At 37.0% G+C, this 12,576-nt stretch overlaps 1 long non-coding RNA gene across 1 annotated transcript in view; it reads right to left on the bottom strand.

Annotated features, from left to right (window-relative positions):
- Positions 1 to 201: 201 nt before the first annotated feature.
- The window catches only part of LOC121030526 (uncharacterized), a 42,326-nt gene continuing 29,951 nt past the window's right edge, over positions 202 to 12,576 (bottom strand). Inside the window, exon 3 of the long non-coding RNA XR_005790276.1 lies at positions 202 to 247. This is a non-coding gene — a long non-coding RNA (uncharacterized LOC121030526). The remainder of the gene's footprint in view (positions 248 to 12,576) is intronic.

The raw sequence follows: 12,576 nt of genomic DNA, 5'->3' as shown, positions 1-12,576 counted from the left end.
AAAGAATAATCTGCAGGCATTGAAATCAAAATAATCCATCCTCTTAAAGCATTAAGAATGATCTTATAGGGGTGCCTGGGTGGCGCAGTCGGTTAAGCGTCCGACTTCAGCCAGGTCACGATCTCACGGTCCGTGAGTTCGAGCCCCGCGTCGGGCTCTGGGCTGATGGCTCAGAGCCTGGAGCCTGTTTCTGATTCTGTGTCTCCCTCTCTCTCTGCCCCCTCCCCCGTTCATGCTCTGTCTCTCTCTGTCCCAAAAAAATAAATAAACGTTAAAAAAAAAAAAAAAGAATGATCTTATATTTTTCCATGCAGAATACTAACATATATATTCCGTAATATAGAACTATCTCCCCTTTCTCCAGAAAAAGATGAAAGCAATACAAGATAGAGTATGAATCAATCTCTGTAATCTTTAAAACCATGCTGAAAATAGCACAGAACATATAGTTCAGATAACATATCAATATGGGTGTGTTATCTGTACTGTATTGAGTCAGATGCTCCACGTACCCAAGCAACTGCCAATTTGGTTAAGGACTGTAAGAAGAACGACTCCTTCCTTTTCATACCTTCAGGTAATAGCCTCAAGTACTCACAGAATCTACTTTACTTGCTCATAATCTCCAAAGATTTCATTTGGTGCGCTATGACCCCAAATTACGCTCACATCCTATAGTCTAATCTCTAAAACTACGAAGTCAAGAAATTGCAGACTGTAAACGGAACATATCCCTTTCTCTTATTTTTGTCACCCTTCCGATTAATCCATACCCCATGAATCAGAAGAATTTTGATTTGGGATAAAATGCTAACTCTTCCAGTGGACTTCCTGCTTTTATTTTAATCCCAAATTCTTCCCCAACATCTTTGCTAAATTTTCACTTGAAACAAAATTGGGCTAGATTTAGATTTAATCTACTATCCATCATATTGATCACTTATTTTCTTCTATGCAAGGTACCATGTTAAGCTCTTTAGGGATTGACAAGATATAAAGCAGCAGAGTAATTGTTACACTGGGATATAAAACCATACAATACCAAGTAATATCCTCTATACTTTCACTCTTGTACATAAATGTGTACTCCTTTCATGACCAAGTAAACAATGCTAAAAAAACCTTTTGTCTTTAACTCATTTGGCTGCATGTAAAATCTCTATAGCTGTGGTGTGTAATGAAACCACCCTCTGTTTAGAGATCCCTACAAAATCTGCACTCAGCGAGTTCATTTAAGACAGAACATTCCCACAATTTGAACACAGTGTTAGCAGTATAATAAGCAGAGAACAATCTTCTGGGTAATACCAAAGTTTACTTAAACAGATTGATAACATGCTCACCAAAAAATAACAGGCACAGTTTTTACGGTTTGTTCCCTTCTGTATGACTTACCCACCAAGCAATAAGTACAATTACTGAATTTCATTGTAAATGCCCAGACCCCCTGATGCGTTCTGATAGGAAATCATCCAATAATAGCAATGTCATTTCTCTCCGTAACTCACAGTTTTTGTGGCTGTCAGAAAATATATACACTTCATTAAAATCAAGAAATAAAGAGGGTACATGTAGAGAAAACAAAGTTTAAAAAAAAACCACGCAGTTATTTTCTCTACCCTTAATATTTTCCTCTTCCCCACAGATCTCTTTACAAACCCTTCCCTTGATGCTCATTGATAAACTTGGCCAATCAAAAGGTGTCAGCAAGAAGTAACTGGTCCCACAAAACCCAACATGATTTCCGTAGCCACAGCCATGACCTTTCACTTTTCCTTTTTGGTTACAAAGCTGCCTTAGTGGTCATTCAAATCCTGAAAGTGTTAAGTGGGAGTAGTCATAAATCAGCATTTTAAAGTCTGCTGCCAGCGTGAACTCTCTATATTTAAAAGGGGAGGGGGAGATTTAAGGTCACACTCAGTAGGACTTCACAGTTGTTAAAAGTCAGCTTTCTGGTGATCTGGTTAACTATGAGATATGAAGACCTTTTTAAAAAATCTAGTTGTATATATTATGAAAATCATATACAGATATAAACATACACCTATGAAATATTGGAAATAACAAACATAAAGTGAAATACTTACAGGGTGAAATATACCAAAATTAAAAAAAAAAAAACCACATACATTTCAAGGACTTTTAAGTACAGGATTTTATTTGAAAATACTTACGTGGCTTTTTTCTATATATAAAATTAGGTATCAATGCTTTTGTTTCTCTATTATTAAAATTAGAAATAATAACAAAAAGCAGACGGTTATATCAAATTCACTGGTGACTTGAACAATCAGGTGAAACTGATTCATGCATTTCTTTGATGAATGCAAAATGTATAAGGACATGTGCTCTGTAAAGATTCAATGTTTGTAGTGCAAATCTTGAAATAAATTAATTTGAGCTAAAATATTCCTACCTCGTCATGCAAATAGGTTTGGACATAATATCTTTTTCAGTAAATTTGGCCAAATGAATAGTTAGGAATTGGGCACATCCAAAACAATCGGTTATTTAAATGAAGTCTGCTTTTTTGGAGGACACACTTTCTAACATGTCTTAGCCAGTAGAAATAAGGAGCCAGATTATAGTGTCTATCACATCTCCAGACACACACATAGTTAGTTGAATATGGCAAAAATTCTCTAAAACAGGGCTGGTCAGACTTTTAGTAGAAAAGGCAGCCGTCTACATGACATGCGTTGGGAAATACTAAAGAGCATCTCTGCCAAAAATATCTGTTCCATTCCCTATGTTCTTATTACCATTTCTCCTGTAGCATTTAGAATTCTAATCACAAGTCATTATTTTTGCGCATCATTAAAAATCTTTACCAGAAAGCCAGGATATTATCTAAGAAGCCATTAATAAGTCATTAACACCTTACCTTGAATTAAATCAATCAGACCATACAGATAGTTTACTTAAAGGCCCTGAGGGAGTATATATAATACCAAACAGGTAATCTTGAAGAGAGCAGGGATTTAAAAAAGCACAAATGTTAGGCCATTTTGCAAGAAGAGCCCCTAAAACACGGGGTGGTTTGTCAGGAGAGGCAGAATTACAGAGGGTCGTAAATGCGAAGGTTAGAGAAGATGTGGTAGGGAGAAAGCCTACAGCATCACTTCCCTCCCAACCAACCGATTAAAGCCTGAGTATGATTGTCAGCTGTTAAAAGACAGTAACAGATGTGATTTATGCTCCCGGCCTAAATAATACAGGCTTCGGTGGCAGCTCCCAATGCTGCAGTCCTGGGACAATTTTGAGTGAGGTCTAGATTTCCCAGCACTAGCAGGTACCTGATCTTAGTCCGAACCAAAGCGTAGGGAGTCTGCAAACATATGTTAACATTTTAGAGGGAGACATAAAGTGAAATGGAAGACTTGGGTGCGATGCCATCAGCCACATTATTCATAGAAATCATACAGCCAATTACTGAATTATTAAAGTTGCATCCAGATAGTTCTGAGGCAAGTAATTAACGTCAGCTACCGGGAGGGGTGAAGCGAGGGAGGACATACAACATAGCGGATGATTGATTGGAGTGCCAGCTCCAGGCAGATGGGCCTGACAGTCCGGGCAGGTAACCTTGTGCCCACGCAGAGCCACACCCTTGCTCACAGCCCAGCGTTCAGCATCCCAAAGGCCTTCAGACTGTTGGCCTAGAATCACATACATCGCTCTTGTATTCAATAAAGGAGACTTCAAAATAACAGTATTTCGTTGAAAATTACACTAGTGGAAATTCTCTGAAGTAAATTAACGATAAAAGAATAAAGCTGTTAGACGAATGTATTTTTCATGCTGCGGGGCTATGTGTTTAACAGTTTTCTAACTGTTCATTCATTTATAAAAAATACTTCAGTTATTATCTCCTAGAGTTGAAATTAGATATTTCATTGACTGGAGGGAATGAAAGTCGCTCACTTTTACATACGACAACTATTTTAAAATATTTCTATAAAATGCTTCCAAAGACCACCATCAGCCCAAATTCTTGGCAAACATTCTTGAGTGTATATATAGCTGTTTTATAAATGCCATGCTGTATGAGCTAACTCCTTCAGAAACATGTTTATCTTAATTAGGAAAGTCAACAGACTTCTAATGGGAAGAAATGGGTATTTTTCTCTGTGGTATCCACGGCATCAAAGGCCCAGTGCTTCTGCCAAACCAATCTTCCTTCCTGCCTGCCTTTCAAACCCAGGTGATTGCAGACAGCTGAGCAGACATTTTCCCCAAAGTCTCTATTGACCTGGATCCAGTGTTTGCTCTTTGTGCGCCCTCTCTCTTTCTCTCTCTCTCTCCCTCTCTTCCTCTCTCTGTCTGTCCCTCTGTCGCTCTTTCTGTGTGGATTTTTAGTGGTTGTTTTGCTTTGTTTTGTTTTGTTTTGTTTTGTTTGTGTTTTTGCCTCAGGAAACCTAGGGATATTCATGGCACTGAGGCAAATAATATGGAATTAAAAACTAAATTCTTGAGGCCTTATCCTAGCAACAAGACCATCACCATCTGTTCAGAAGACAAGCCAGCCATTATCCACTGCGTTCTTTATACAAACTCCATCACCTGTGAGTGGAAGAAAAAAAAAACCCAAAAACAAAAAAGCACTATCCCTTCCTGGATTCCCTCTTTGTGACAAAGTGGGGTGTTTCCCTCTGATGCAGTAAAACCTAAATCAAACAAATGTGAGTGGACGCTCTTATAGCAAACTGAAAGCTCCATATCCAAAGGCCCTAAGTGGCCATTTCAAAATATCTGATAATTGTCATCTGTATGTAATAAAACCTGACAAAAATATATTGTTGATGTATTTCGGTAGCTTTTTTTTTTTTTTTTTTTTTTTTTTTACTTAAATTAAAAAAGAACAAACGGGATGTATCTGTATTTTTAGTGGTGAAATGCCTTTTTATTTCATTTACTTTTAGCTTCAAATTCTTATCCATTTTACCTTTCAAAAACCACATCAAAATTTATATTTTGAAAGTGGCATTAAAATGTTATTTCAGTGACTTTGGGATAAGAGTCAATGTATTTAGACAGCTACTTTAATTCAGGATAAAAAATTTTTCCTTGGGAAAATGTTTAAAACAGGGAAGACAGTAGCATCCTTATATTTTATGCAGTAAAATTTATACTATTAGGAAGAAACAGGATCTGTTTCCTCTCCTAAAATAGTTCAGTGCAAAGGCAGAGAATATCTGTAGATAGAGGATTTGAGAACCCTAGCCAGAGTCTGAAGTCCAGATAAGGGAAAATATGAGACAATTCTGGATGATTTTCCTCCTAGAAGGGAGCACACATGAAGATGGAATCCAGTAAATTAAGAAAGAATAGATATATTGAATGTCTGTCATGCGCCAATCACTGTGTAATATGCTATTGAGTATTATTTTTTCATTTGTCATGGTTTTTATGAAAAGTATATTAACAAATAAAAAGTTTCCCTCAAATCCTAGAACATATTAGTTCTATGATTATGACTAACATTTGGTTGATGTATTACTTTAAAATCCCTTTTTCCTACATGATCTCATTTGATCCTGATGAAGAGCCTATCAGGCAGACTGAGCAGTGATCCATTTAAAGATGAGGGGCCCCTGGGGAGCTCAGTCGGTTGAGCGTCCGACTTCGGCTCGGGTCATGATCTCTCAGTCTGTGAGTTCGAGCCCCGCGTCGGGCTCTGTGCTGACAGCTCAGAGCCTGGAGCCTGCTTCGGATTCCGTGTCTCCCTCTCTCTCTTCCCTATCCCCGCCCCACTCTCAAAAATAAATGGACATCAAAATAATTTTAAAGATGAGGAAACCCAAGTTCAGAGAGGTGTGCTGCTTGCCCATGGCTCCCCAGGAGCCATGGTCCAAATTTGTGATTTAACTCTGTTTTTTAAAAAAGGCATCATTTATATGCTTACCATCCAAAAGGAAACACAAATTAATGTAAAGACTCAAGCTTGAGCACCAATAGCTCTTCATTCTCTTGGACAAATTACTGACATACCTGTTGGCTGATGTCCAAAACTATCATTTGCGTCTTACGTAGGCTTCAGTTTGTGAGTCAATGCCCCAAAGTTATTTGTAAAATATGAACTAAAGTTATCCGTGTGGCCGTTAATTACCCTCCTTCTCAGACTGCACATTGTATTCCTATCATCTGCATATGGGGCACTAAAAATTTCCTACATGTTTCCCGCATGGTTTTTGCTGAAATTTTCCTCATCACAGCCACAGTTGAAAATCCTTGCCTATGAGATAGCAATTCGGAGAAACAGCAAAATCATTCTCTCCATCCCGTCTGTGTTGAGGTTTGATCTGAGGAGAATGAATTATCAGTGTTGGGCTAGTTTCAGTGGATGGAAAAATATATCTGTCTGGTTATAACATATCAGAGTAGGACAAAGGCACACATGAAAATGGTAACAAGAGGGGTACATGGGTGGCTCACTCAGTTTAACGTCTGACTCTTGGTTTCCACTCAGGTCATAATCTCAGGGTTTGTGAGTTCAAGCCCCGCATCCAGCTCTGTGGTGACAATGAGGAAACTGCTTGGGATTCTCTCACTCCCTCTTTCTCTGTCCCTCCTCTGCTCACTCGCTCTTTCTCTCTCATTCTCTCAAAATAAATAAATAAACTTAAATTTTTGTTTTTAAATGAAAATGGTAACAAAGTAAGATGTATAGGGAGATCATGGCAGGATACTATGATCCCATAAATAGGTATTCAGATGGTAAAAGAAAACCTCTTATATGTCAAAATAATTTCCTTTAGTCAACTGGGGCCATTGATTGTATAAAAATTATAAAATGAAATATTTACCAAGATATAGTTCAAAGATATGTGCAGGATCATAGATTCTAGGTATATGCCAAGTGGAATAAGAACTGAGTGGTATATCTTTAGCAATGCAGTCAACTCAGTTTCAAGCCTAAAAGAAAATGATTTTTCAGAAGATTATTTTTCCCAGTAAGATATAATACAAATATAAAAACATTTATGTAGACATCATAATGTTCATCATTTATGTTCAGATTAACTTAAAACAGGGGTTAGTGATGCTAACAGCGATGTTCGATCCCCATGTGGCCTGGTGACCTCATTGTTTCTATCCTTGAATATAGAACATAGTCTTTCCCATGTAGTCCTTTATAAGCATGTGCCGGTGGTCACAAAGGACAAGAAAGGGAAAATAGAATGGATCAGGAAACTAAGGAAATTGCATTTACACTCCTCAATTATAAAAGTCAACATAAGATATGCATGTCTTATAAGTAAAAAGATTCCTTTTAGCTGGAGTGACCAACCATTCCAGTTGGCACAAGACTTCAGACGGCCCTTGAGACGAGGAAACTTGAGTTCTACAATTGGGAAAACCCTGGGCAAACTGGAAGGCGTTGGTCGCCCCACTCAGCTAGGAGACATATGCGCCCAAGTAGAAGAAATTTAGGGCTTCAAACTTCTTACTAAATTTATGCAAGCCCTTCTGCAATTTTTGCCAATACCAAGATGATTGCTTGTTTTCCCTCCTGTTCTCATCTTGCACTACAATCAGAAGTGATGTTTGCCTTCCTTGCCTCCTGCCTATTGTTGAGTTATCCATTCACCCCATTATGCATCTACTCTCCTTTACTAAGCATGAGTGCCTAATAATTTGTTAGTAAGGTGAAAATTTTTGTATCAAGTTTTTGTTTAACTTCTAGTTCACATATAGTGTAATATTGGTTTCAGGAGTAGAATTTAGTGATTCATCACTTGCATATGACACCCAGTGCTCATCACAAGTGCCCTCCTTAGTACCCATTATCCACTTAGCCCATTCCCTGCCCACCTCCCCTCCAGCAGCCTTCAGTTGGTTGTCTATCATTAAGAGTCTCTATGGTTTGCCTCCTTGTCTTTTTTTCTTCCCTTTTGTTCATGTTTTGTGTCCTAAATTCCACATATGAGTGAAATCGTATGGTATTTGTCTTTCTCTGACTGACTTATTTCACTTAATATACATTATCTCCATCCACATCATTGCAAATGGCAAGATTTTATTCTTTTTGATGGCTGAGTAATATTCCATTGTGTATATGTGTGAATGTATGTGTACGTGTGTTTATGTGTGTATATATACAGATATATATACATATGTCTATATATATATACATATGTCTATATATATATATCTGTGTATATATGTCTATATATATATACACATATATATAAACACATACCACATCTTTATCTTCTTTATCCATGCATCGGTTGATGGGCATTTGGGCTCTTTCCATAATTTGGCCATTATTGATAATGTTGCTATAAACACTTTTTTCCTAGGCTCTAGGGAGCCTAGAGCTGCTCCCCTACTGTTTAGGGAAAGAAATAAGATGCAGTGTATCACTTTGGAGGTTGTTAGAGAACCAACTCATTACTCTGTAAATTGATTTTTTAAAGGGGGGGGGGAGTATAAAGAATTTTATCCTGCCTTTCATTACTTTGAGATAACTAAATAGCTAATGAAAGAAAGTTTTTCTTTTAGAAAAATTCCAACAAGTAAATGCAGAGAGAATGATGGAGTGAGAAAAATCACAAGTTTAAAACTCTGAAATAAATGATGAACACAGGCAGTGATCATCAATGAAGGTAAAATCATTATCGAAGATTGTTGGAGAACTTTAAAAAGGTGACATGACCGTTCAGGCTTAGAATCATTTAAAATGGAGCAATCATTGAATGCTTCACACAGAAGGCATACACAGTACCACGTATGAAATGTTCTAGTGTGAAAAAGTAAAAGTCTGAAGCTAATTGTAACAGGTGCCTCCTCTAGCCTCCTCTGACCTTAGGAGTAGCTCAGGGAATAGCCCCAACTCACTGTATACAAGCATCACCTTCCAGGAAAACCTTCAGCCAAAGGGAAAGGAGAACCAGTGGTAAGTATGAGAGGCATTTTCTTAGCTTCCACTGAATGGAGCCCCACCATCTATAGCAGATACCTTGAAAACACAACCTTTTCCTTCTTTCCTGGCTCACTCTCTCTCCTCCCTCAGTCCCGTCTTGTGGAGTTACTCCCCAAATAAACCACTAGCATGGGTGCCGGGGTTTTTGTTGCAAGCCTGCTCTCTGAAAAGCTTTAAGTAAATCACTAGTGAAACCTAGATCTAATTACCTATTTACAGGAAATACAGGAGATAGAAAGACAAGCTCACTGTTGACTCAAGAAATATCCAACCGTCCTAGGACAAATGACTGCTATTTCCAAAAAATTGACTACAGGAAAAGAAAAGGAGGGAGAAAGTGAGTGAGAAAAGAAGAGAGGGAAGGAAGAAGGAAGAAGGAAGAAGCCTTTTATAGAGCAAGAAAGACCTAAAACATAGTAACCAAGTACAGTATGTGGACTGTGTTGAAATCTGATTTGAGTAAACCACAATAAAAAAAAATTCATCGTGAAAGTAAGTGGACAAATTTGAATATAAACTGAATATTAGGTGCTGTTAAGAAATATTTGTTAATTTTGTCGGGTTGATTAGAAAAATACTAATGGTTACACATGAACAACAACAAAAAAGCCTTATCAGATGAAATATATACTAAAGTATTCATAGGTAAAATAATGGTGTTTTGCCTGAAATTGCTTAAAAATACTCCAAGGAAACAAACAAAGAAATATTTTTAAGTGAGGAATTGATGAAATCAAATTGTTAAAATATTGGTAGTTGATAACATTACTATATGGGCCATAGTCAGCAAGTGTAACCAGTAAAAGTTCCCATTCTGTTAAAATTTAAGTCATTTGATTTTTAGCTCTTTGGCAAAACCCACCCCACAGAAAGAAACGTATGCATGTAGCAAACTCAAACTTACTCTAGGTAAATGTCAGCGTATGTTATTTGAAAACACAAGGACTTTGAAGAGTATTCGTAACCTGCTTCCTCTTCTTGTGGAAGCCCGGGCATTTCTAAAGGCATAGTCTCCCACATCATCCCAAGTTAGTCCTAGGAGAAATGTACCTTTCCCTCCTCTCCTTGATACCATGCCTCCCATTATCAGCACCCATATGCTTCTGTGTTTCTCGCACTGAATTATAAATGTGTGAGGTCAAGATCTGGCTCTACCCACATAGCCTGGAACACAATATATCCCATAGTTCAGTAATCCCTGACTGAATTCTGTGATCTGCTTTTTACATTGGACGCTGGGCAAGGCACTGAACACAAAGATGAACACGACCAAAAACCTGCTCACAACGAGTTACCAGGGCAGCAAGGCATATAACCTCTGAGCTGAAGAGAATTATGGCCCATGTCTTCCGCGTTATTTGTAGAATCTCGGCACTTAGAGAAAATGTGACTTTTCAAAAATCATCCTGATGAGCATATTAGTATTCATGGGGTCCTCATGAGTCGCCATAGGTCCCATTGTTGTGGAACACATTCCATTTGAAAAGAAATAACCTCCTGAAGGGCAAACGTTTTAAATCTAAATAGTACCCTTTCTCTTTGAAATTTTAATTTTTGGAACTTAATATAGAGTCTACTGTTACCAGAACGACCATATCCACCAAAAACCATTTTAATGTAGCTATAGAGTCCCAAAAGGATAATGAGTTCTTACAGAGTTTCTCTAGTTATGGAGAGGAAATCGTTAGTAACTTAAGACAGAAATAAAGAAATCATCTAATTAATGTATTCAGAGATGAATCTTAATGTCCAATTATTCTCTTGATTTGACACAACCTAGTAACAACATAACATAGTCAGCAACATTGTATTAATGTAAGAATTAAAGGGAAGGTAGCCAAGTAGGGGTGGGTGAGATTTTTTTAATCCTTCCTTTTCTCTTCTTCTAACATACAATAAGCAAATCTTCTGTTCATCTTATTTAAAAAAGAAAACAAGGAAAACCACAAAGTAAACTTGTGCTGAAAAGTCAGAATTCTATTACAATTAAAGCTTATAAAACATCATTTAAACAAAGGTCTGCCTGTTCAATTCATTAAATATTAACAAATGATTTTCCTATCATTCAATATAGGCTCTTAGTTCAGCTTCATTGATTGATTTAACCATTGTCTATTTAAACGTATATAATTTCCATAGTTTGTAATCGGGCCAATATTAAATGCTACTCAAGAGTAGAAGTTAAATGGTCAATATTATGTCCATATTTACACTTCCATTTCCTAAAGGGTTGCAAAGCAGAGATGTTTTTTCAAACTTTGAGTATTTTTAATTAAACACTACATAGTATTTTTTTTTTGTACTTGAGAGCATACAGACGTATTACAGTACAATCTACACCCACCTCTAACCTCCACTCTCCCAGTTCTCTACAAAACAAAACAAACAAACAAACCAAAATCCCTACCTCTTCTTTTTTCAGTTCTTCCAAAATTAAAATACTCTACACTTGGGGGCAGCTGGGTGACTTAAATGGTTGAGCAACCAGCTCTTGATTTTGGCTCAGGTCACAATCTTGCTGTTTCATGGGATCGAGCCCCATATGGGTTCTGCATGCTGAACATGTGGAGCCTGCTTGGGTTTCTCTGTCTCCCTCTCTCTCTGCACCTCCCTCCCCCCACCCTGAAAATAAATAAGTAAATAAACTTTAAAAATAAAATAAAATGCACTATGTTTTAAATATTAATAATTTATAAAGTGCAATATCCATAATCAATAACTAGCATGTTTTAAGATCACTTAACCACATTGTACTTTACCTCCTTAAAACACTCTAAAACCAAATAAATGTGTTAAGCAAATAAATTTCAGAAGACGAATTCAGGAGTGTTTTAAAGTGTTTCAAAGGTAAACTTAAATTCTCTGCTTTTATATATATATATATATATATATATATATATATATATATATACACACACACACAGCCAAGTGTCATTGTTCTACAAAATATTCTCAAAATGCTTTGTTAAATAATCCCTCTTTATATCCTCTCCTTCCTGAACACTTCTAAATGATTTCTGCTTCCCCATTATTAAAGTTTTGAGCAAATGTCTATCTGCTTTGCCCCATCATTCTGGTCAAGGCTGTGGTTTTTTGTAGCGTGCCATTCTATTCTGACTATTCAGAGTCATAGGTGTGTTTGAAATGACTGATGTGTAAGTAAATGTCTGAATAGTCTGTCTATCCATTAAGAAGTAGCATTGAGCTTGCAATATATGCAACATCCCATTCTAGGCACCAGATGGGATACTAAGAAATATAATGACATCCCAAAGTATATAGAAGACAAGGTATCTGACCTCAAGAAGCATCAAATCCAATTGAAGAGATACAGTGCATGCAGATGACATACATGTGGTACTCTTGTAATTATTGGACAACAAAAAATGCAAGGGCTTGAAGGAGAGAAAATGACCACAGTAGGCTAATTGTCGAGAGGAGGTTTTTTTGTGTTTTGTTTTGTTTTTTTCTTTTTGGGAAAACAGATTTAAAGTAGGCCTCAAAAATATGTGTAAGAATCAGACACACATTTAAAAAACAAGCAGAATGGTATGCCCAAAGGCATGAGGATGGAAACCTAGCAGGTAATATAAAAGACAGTGAGGGAGCGGTATGTCTGGAGTAAAAAAATAATAAATGGGGGCAAA

Source organism: Herpailurus yagouaroundi, unplaced genomic scaffold (genome assembly GCF_014898765.1).
Source record: "Herpailurus yagouaroundi ecotype Mexico unplaced genomic scaffold, PumYag 140, whole genome shotgun sequence".
Lineage (NCBI taxonomy): Eukaryota > Metazoa > Chordata > Mammalia > Carnivora > Felidae > Herpailurus > Herpailurus yagouaroundi.
This window is presented reverse-complemented; position numbering and strand designations above follow the sequence as displayed.